Below are 8,079 nucleotides of genomic sequence, written 5' to 3'. Positions count from 1 at the left end.
ACGGACACCAGCCCCGCAGCCTGCAGCGTCCAGGAGAGCAGCAGCAGCTACCGCACGCTGGTCATCCTGCGGCCACCCCCCGGCCACTCCTTCAGCCCGGAGAGCACCAAGCGGCCGCCAGCCAGGCGCATCCGTGTGGCGCTGGAGTGCCTGTGCTACGGGGAGCAGCTGCTGGGGCACACGTGCTTCCTGCACGCCGCTGGTGGCCAGCTGCCCACGGATCAGGAGTGGTACCTGCTGGACACCCTCTGCACAGGCTCCTACTTGGACCTGCAGAAAGTCACCCGCTGGGTGCAGATGTTGGTGCTGTCGGCCTGGCCGCTTCTGCTGCAGTCGCGCCACTGCCAGCTCACGGCGCTGCCCTCCGGCAAGTCCTGCAGCTTCCGGCTGAGCGGCGCCTCTGGCCTGCACTGCAGCATCGAGATGGCTCTGGCCGTGCAGCTCGGCAGCTCAGGGGCCTGCCTGAGCCTTGAGTAGGCAGCATCCGGCTCTGCCAGCAGCACCGTGTGGGCCAGAGAGCTGCCACCTCTCAGACTCACTGCCGCGATGGCACTGCTGCTGGGGTGACAGCATTGCAGGCAAAAAGGAGTTGGGGAAGGTGAAGGGAACCATTCCTCATGGGACATTTTTGTTTTCTGTTAGGATTCTTTAGTTCCTTATTATGAAATCTGAAAAATGTAGCCAGATCATAACAATTCTGAAGCTTCCCAAGGCAGTGCTGGGAAGGTTAACATGATTTCAAATATGTAGAAATTTATGTTGAGAAAAATTAGACATCTATAGGAGTTTTCCTACACCGCTTTTTTTGTTTTTCATTTAAAAAAATAAAATGAAGTTCTTTGACTCATATTTGGTCTCTCAACATGTCACTTGTGATGAGAATGCAGACAAGTCACAAACATTAGTAAATTGTCAATAGAAGCAACTGTGGCAATTCAAAATTGCATTGGTTCTCCCACAGCTCCATCTCAACTCTAGGAAGGTTTCTTTAAAAAGGAAGAAGGAAATTTGACCCACGACATACCCATTATGAAAAAGAAGGAAAGCCTCTTGTATCTAAGCCAAAGGTGACAGAGCCTAAGTGAAAAACGATCATCACATCTCAATTTAAAACTGCTGGCAGCTGCCCCGCTCCCAGACTGGTTCTGCTGATCTTCAGCAGGGAAGTGGGGGTGTTCCTAGAAACAGCAAACAAGACAAACTTCCTGGGCAAAACCAAGGTGTGAAACTGCATCAACTCTGGGATCTTTTGGACTGGGTCCTAACTTGTAATGCGTGAAGTGCTCACTGCACTGCTCTTGTTGCTTTCCCCAACTTAATGACTACTATTACACTAATTGCAAGTAACTTAGCACCAGCAGAGAACCTCCTCTTTGTCTTCCTTCTGGGTTAGAACAAAACAGATTTGCAGAGGAATAGTCCCTGAAAATTTGTTCCTCTAGAACTCCAAGTTGATATATACCAGTTCTGACTAAGACACAGCAAGAGACAATAAACTTTTCCAGAAGCTCTTCTGTGGTCATGGCTGAGGGAGCTTTTCCTGCAGTCCCGGAAAGGGCTCCAGGGGCCCTTGGCTGAGGATGGGAATCAGGGCTCAGGGGCTCAGGGAAAAGAACCAAAGGGCTCAAGGCAAAGGTGAGAGGGCAGAGCTGCCACAGCGTGGCACAGAAAGAGCCTCATTGGGTTTTTTTTTTCCTTTTTTTTTTTTTTTTTTGCTGTGAGGGAATGAAACCAAAGAAATTGGTCTCAGCATGCCTTCTGGGACTGCAGAGATCCCCACACATCAAACCCTAAGTGAATCTTTACCTTTACTAATTAGACAAATCTTGCATGTATCCCTCACTTACAAACTCTCTGAAAACTGAGGCAAAGGCTTAGGGATGCCAGATGTGAGTAACGGCCTCATTCTAGTGACTGCATCTCTGTGCACTTTGCAAACTTGCAGAATTTTTCCAGACAACTTAAAGAATGAAACAGATTTTGTCTCTCCTTTCTGCTCCCACAAAATCCCTGATGTTTCAGTTTGTTCAGTGTCTTTTTCTTTATGGTAAGGACAAGAGAATGTCTAGTCAAGAGCACGTTGCTTTGGCATTTTTCCAACAGGCAAAAGTATTCCGGTCTTCTGCTCACAGATTCTAAAGAAGAAAGAAAATCCAAAAAAATTAGAGGTTTTCAGAGGTGTGAGGAAGAAAAACAAATTTGTGAGAGTACAAACTGTCTTATCACTTGATCGTACATGGGTTTTGCCAGTCCATCTGCTTGGAGAAAGATTTACTTTGGGAGGTATTTTTCAGAAGTATCCCTTGGAACTGAGGGGCATAATGTCACAATGCATCCCCCTGTGATGTCACAGCCCACTGCTCTCTGACACCAGCCTCCAACCCCTGTGACAGCACAAAAAGCATTGAAACTCCTTGGAACCCCAAGATAAGCAGGGAGAGAAGGTGAGGTCACAATCCAGCAATTCCTGATGTCATCATCCAGAGGTTGGTGACATCAGAGTCCTCTACCCTGTTGTCAGCGATAAGGTAATATTTTGCTGAACCTAAAAGGTTATTAGGTAAAAAAATGAAAGTCGTTCATTCTGTGTGTTGTAACTTCTGGTTTGGAATTGCTCCAGTTAATTTGTTGCTGTGAGCTGGGAAAACAGCCAAGTTAAAGACATGACCAAAAAGGAAGTAGGATCAGAGGAGTGGGGACAGAAAAGAAGGTAGTGAGGAGAGAATAGGAATTCCCAAGTACCCAGGCAATGGGAAAGGGGACAGGGATCGCCCCTGGCCAGGAAAGGGGATAAAATGTAGTCCTTTTTTGGAGGGTGTGTGTGTTTGGCTCTTGAGGGAAAGAGGGCATACCTGCAGCTCAGGTGAATTGTTACTAATAAACAGATTTCTTTTGCCTCCACAACATTGTCTCTCCATTTATTTGTATCTAAAAGTTCATTTCTAACACTGTGATTACACAGGAGGCCTTCCATCCCTGCAGGCACATGTTGTCAGAGAACAAAGGAAATCCTGTTTCCTAGTTTTAATTTCCTAGTTTCATCTCCATGATGCTCTCCCTCAGCCACCTGCATCACATCTCCCTGGCCCTGTCTCTAATGCCTGCTCCTGACACCTTGCCATGGTTTCCTGGGAACAGTCCTGGTCTCTACTCACAGGGCCTCTGGTCTCTCTCCCTGGGAGCGGCCATCACATCCAGGCCTTCCAGGCCAGGCCCTGTGCATGATTTTGTCCCTTTTGGTTTAAAGCTCAGAGTTTGTCCTCTCTGCAGCCCTTCTGGATCGAGGGTGATGGGCACAAGGACACTTTGCAGCTGTGTTTAGGGCTGTGGGACTGTTCAGCCTTGCTTGCTCAGTAGAATGGGTCCTGTCTAGGGGGCTCCAAACCCAGGAAGGAATTCTGCCTTTTGTTTTGGCAGCAGTTCTTTCATCTGCACAATGACAAGGCCAGGCCTCCATGCTGGCAGCACCGCTGAGGTGACAAGGACAGCATGTAGGCCCCTGAACAAAGGAAATCTGCAAATACACAAATGGTGCCCCAGGGGTGCAGCTCAACTTTTCTCCTCCTGCCTGTGCTGAGTTGTCCTCCCCACCTGAATCCTGAAGCCTGGGAAGGGCACTGAGCCAGCAAGGTGCAGTCTGACACTTCACTGCTGACCAAACAAGGGCCCCTTCCCATTGTTCAAGCTGCAGAACTGTGGGAAGAAAGGAAAATGTGTCTGAATCAGGGCAGCCAGGCTGCCAGCAGGGTCTTGTGGGCCTCGCTGTGTTGTTGTGGGACACCTCGTAGGAACTGACCAAGTGAGGGACAGCTGGAAGCTCGGCTGGAGGAGAAGGTTGGGATTTTTCAAAGATTGGGATGCCGCAGTTAAATGTCCCAATTCAAGGCTGCTGCTGATCTCAAACTGGGAGGGGCTGTTGACTCTCTTGAGGGACAAGATGTTGCGGTGTAGAGGCTATGTGTGCCCAGCCCAGCGACAGAGAGAACAGGGGTGTGACAGATCCCCCTGGCAGACCCCGCAGAATTTCAGCTGCTAGCAGAGGTTTGGCACAGATGAACAAAGCAGCACGGGTCTTGGAGTCGCAACAGGGGTAGCTTTATTTGATGGTAAACTCCCCAAATCCAATAGTCCCAAGACCCTGAACCAAGGACAGGCACTAACTTATATAAACAGGGATGGTCTTGGGGGAGAATACAATTGTTAACCAATTGAGAGGACTGACGGTGGAACACAAGGTGGGGAAATACAATCTGTAAACCAATAGAGGATCTGAAGGGAGGGGAAATGCTTAAGTAAACCAATGGGGTTTCAAAGGATAGAGAACTGACAAAGAAGGTTCTGGGGAAAAAGGCAGGCTTAGGGAAGGATTGACATCTGAGGAGGGAAGGAGCAGGGAAGGTGTTGGGGGAAAAAGAGTAGGGACAAGAGGGATTGACAATTTGGCAGGGAGTGGCCAGGCAACAAACACAAAGACAGTTAACCAAGCTGAATAACAACGAGGGAGCGAGTCTAAATTTAGCAACATAAGATACAAAATGGGGAACCTGTGCTACTCCAAAGGCGGGGAGAAAAACACAGAGGGATTAAAAAAAACCACAAATCAAGCAATAAAATATAGCAAATAAAGAAAATGAAAACCCACCACAACAACAAGATGCCATGCAGAGAGATCCAGAGAGATTGGAGCCTTGGATTTCCTGTGGGAAAAGGTGCTGCGCCCATGGCCCTGGGCCTAAGGCTGTGCCCCACAGGACATGGGTGCCACCCGTGGTGGGGCACAAGGGGAAGGCTGAGGAAGCAGAGCCCAGAGACTCTGTGGGGGAAATAACAACTATTTCTTTCTTGTCTCTGAAATAAGGGGCTGAAGGAGCCTTGCTGGTGCTACTGGCAGGGGGGACTCTAGCAGGGGTGGGGAGACTCCTCAGGGTCTGGGGCCTTTCTCTCTCTGCCATGGTCAGGGACACTTTCCACTAGACCACATTCCTCAGACCCTCATCCAACCTGACCCTGAACACTACCAATGATGGGACATCCACAACATTCACAGGCATCCTTTTCCTGGCTTTCACTCCAGCAGAGGGGCAGAATTCCCTCCCTTGACTTGTTGGACATCCCTGTTTAGGCACAGGTACAGAGGGGTGTCAGGGCTGCAAGCACACAGTGCCAGCTCATATCCAGTATTTCCTTTCTCAAGGATGGCCCAGTCCTTCTTCACAGGGCTGCTCTCAATCCATCCATCACCCCTGCTGTTTTGCCAGGTTCTGGAATATGCCTTTCTAAAGAGGAGGCATTTCACACACTGGGAAAAAACTTGTAGGTCTAAGGAAAGGAGGCTGAGCCAAGTGGTGGCATTGAAATACAGGTGGGGTAGACATTCCTCCTTGATGAGAGGAATGGTTTGCAGGTTTGGAGTGCAGAATGTAACAATTGGGGAAGGAAGAAGGGGCACAGAAATTGAGGCTTTCAGCAGCTGCGAGGTGGCAGTGTTAGAACACACAGCAGCTGGGGGAAGCCATCTCTCTCATTCAGGTTCTTGCTGTGTGGGAAGGTGCTGCGAGCTGTGGTGGCTGCACTCAGCCTTGGCTGGGAGGATGATCTGTGGAAACTCCCCCATGGATCACCTGATGGAGAGACCCCTAAAACGTTCTGTGCCAGGATTGAGAGATGAAACAGGACTTTTGAGTTTTCAGTCTTCAGGTTGTTGATTTTTTCTCTTATCAACAGTTCAGCACACTCTGCACACAAGACTTAGTGTACAAAGAGAGACGCACCAAAAAGTCACAAGACACACAGGTTCAGGGTCTTTTAAAATTATTTTGTCCAATTAACTCTTAAAACATATTTTATTTCTACCTTTCTATCAATAATTATTTGTCTGTTCATGCAACATCTGCATTGCAGCTCTTTCTAACCAATCACTCTGTGCTTGCAACAGTGCAGAAAATGGAGTAGATGAAGAACAAGAAGGAGATCAGACAATGCCCAAAAACACTCCATCTTGTGTTCTATCTACCTCCACACTAAAAACCCAAAACTCTAAGTTTTTTACCCTGTGATAAACTACGCAACTATCTATTTCACACACTCATAGATCCCAATTCATCCCAAAGTCTTGGAAGCTTTCTCCATGGACAAAGGTTAAAAGCAGTGTTCTCCTGGGGATCAGGACTCCTGAGGACAGGCAGAGAAATATTCCCTGTGCCCTGGGTTCTGACAATGATCTGCACCAGGAGAGAGCAGAAAGCTGCCATGGTAAGCAGAACATGCTCAGAGCATTGCAGTTCAAAGAATGATACTGCCCCTGAAGTGCAAAAAGCTTGAAATAATATCATTCTGTGCAGCACTGTGGTACAAGTTTTATCTTCTGGAACTTTTTGTATTCTTTTTGTATTCTGTAGTTGAATTATCTGGTTTTATAGAGTACATGGGGGTTTTTTTAAGGTTTTTGGGAGAAAGGTGAAGTTTTTTGTTTTGGTTTGTTTTTTTGTTTGTTTGTTTGTTTTTTGTTTGGGTTGTTTTGGGGTTTTTTTTGTTGTTTTTTTTTTTGTTTTTTGCATTTGCATTTGCATTTGCATTTTATGTCCAGTATTTATACAGTTTTTAAAAAATTGCTCTTTTGTAAATACTTAGATAAAAAATACCCAAGCACTTTAAGCCTCTGGGATATTGTGATTAATATTCTTAGAAAGGAAACCTTGTTGAACGAGTGTGAAAACACAGAGAGTGGGAAAATAGCATAACAGTTTTTTAGAACAGGGCATACAATGAGGACTGCAGAACTGAGTAATTCCTCCAAAGGCAATTTCTTCAAGAACTGCCAAGATACTTCCTTAAATCAAGGGAGATGTGACCTGCAGCCATACAAAGTACAGCCAAAGAAAATTAAAATCCTTTGGAAGAGAGGGAATTTTGCCAATGACATCAATCTGTCCGGAACACTGAATCAGTATGGGGACATTTCCCTTGGCAGCAGCTACACTTCCATCAGGGAAGAGGAAATGTCAGAGCCTCCCCAGGAGGATCAGAAGGAAAAGCAGCTGAGCATGCCAGGCTGTGGTGAGGCTGTTCACTTCTTTCAGGCATCCCAGTTGCCCTGGGGGAACTCCCTCATGTCACGTTATTGAACCACCACAGCAGGTCCAGGGCCTGCAAGGCTTCCTTGGAGGCCACAAGCCTGAGCTAGGAAAGGCCAGGACATGATGACTGAGCCTTAGCAGCCCCTCTCTTCTGCCTTTCGGACCCTGCTTATCTCTCTGTAAGCCCATAGGTCACTTTCCCTTGACCCTTACTATTGGACAATTTCCAAAACCCCTGTAAGGTATATAAACCCCAACTTCTGCCTGGTCTAGTAGAAGAGCTGTCACTGAGAACCTTCATAGAAGACACCAATAAAGAATTCTTTGGAACATCACACAGCGCTTCCCCTCTCTCTCCCAGTGTCTGCTGTGGCACCAGCAGGCTAAAGAGCTGAAATCACAAAGAGCTGATAATCACTAAGAGCTGATATCACTTGAGCTTGCTTAGGTTGCCTGCGGCTGGCAGCTGCTTGGGAACTCGGACGCTGTGCTGAGCACCACTGAGCTATCCTGGCCAAGGCAGCCCACCGGGCACAGCCCGGCTGGAAGCCGCCTCAATAGTCCTCACATGATTCTTTGGGGTCTGTCTTCAACATCCGATGTCCTTTTTAGGTGGCTGTTCCTCACCCCCACTTTGCACTAAGCACAGTATCATTTTTTGCACAGCAACTTCTGCTTTCTCAGCCTTGCAGAAATGAGCTGGCATCCTGCTTGTGTTTTTCATGACTTCTACGTGCCAAAGAAGTTACATCCTTCATCCACTTCTTCAAGGCTGTGCTGCTCTGTCCTATGGTCCTTATCATGTGCCCCCTTTTCTTGAGACAAAGTTCATTATGGGAACTAGTTTCTTAATAGCTATAATTTCATCTTACAGGATAAGGCACTACAACAGCTACAGACCGATGTTTTAACCAAGTCCAGCTGGGTAACCATGAAGTAAGCTTGGCCCAGATTTCTTCAAATCCCAAGGAAATGTTGTCTTGAGCTAAGAGGCTTTGGCTCT

This window comes from Passer domesticus, unplaced genomic scaffold (assembly GCF_036417665.1).
Source record: "Passer domesticus isolate bPasDom1 unplaced genomic scaffold, bPasDom1.hap1 HAP1_SCAFFOLD_51, whole genome shotgun sequence".
Taxonomy (NCBI): Eukaryota; Metazoa; Chordata; class Aves; order Passeriformes; family Passeridae; genus Passer; species Passer domesticus.
This window is presented reverse-complemented; position numbering follows the sequence as displayed.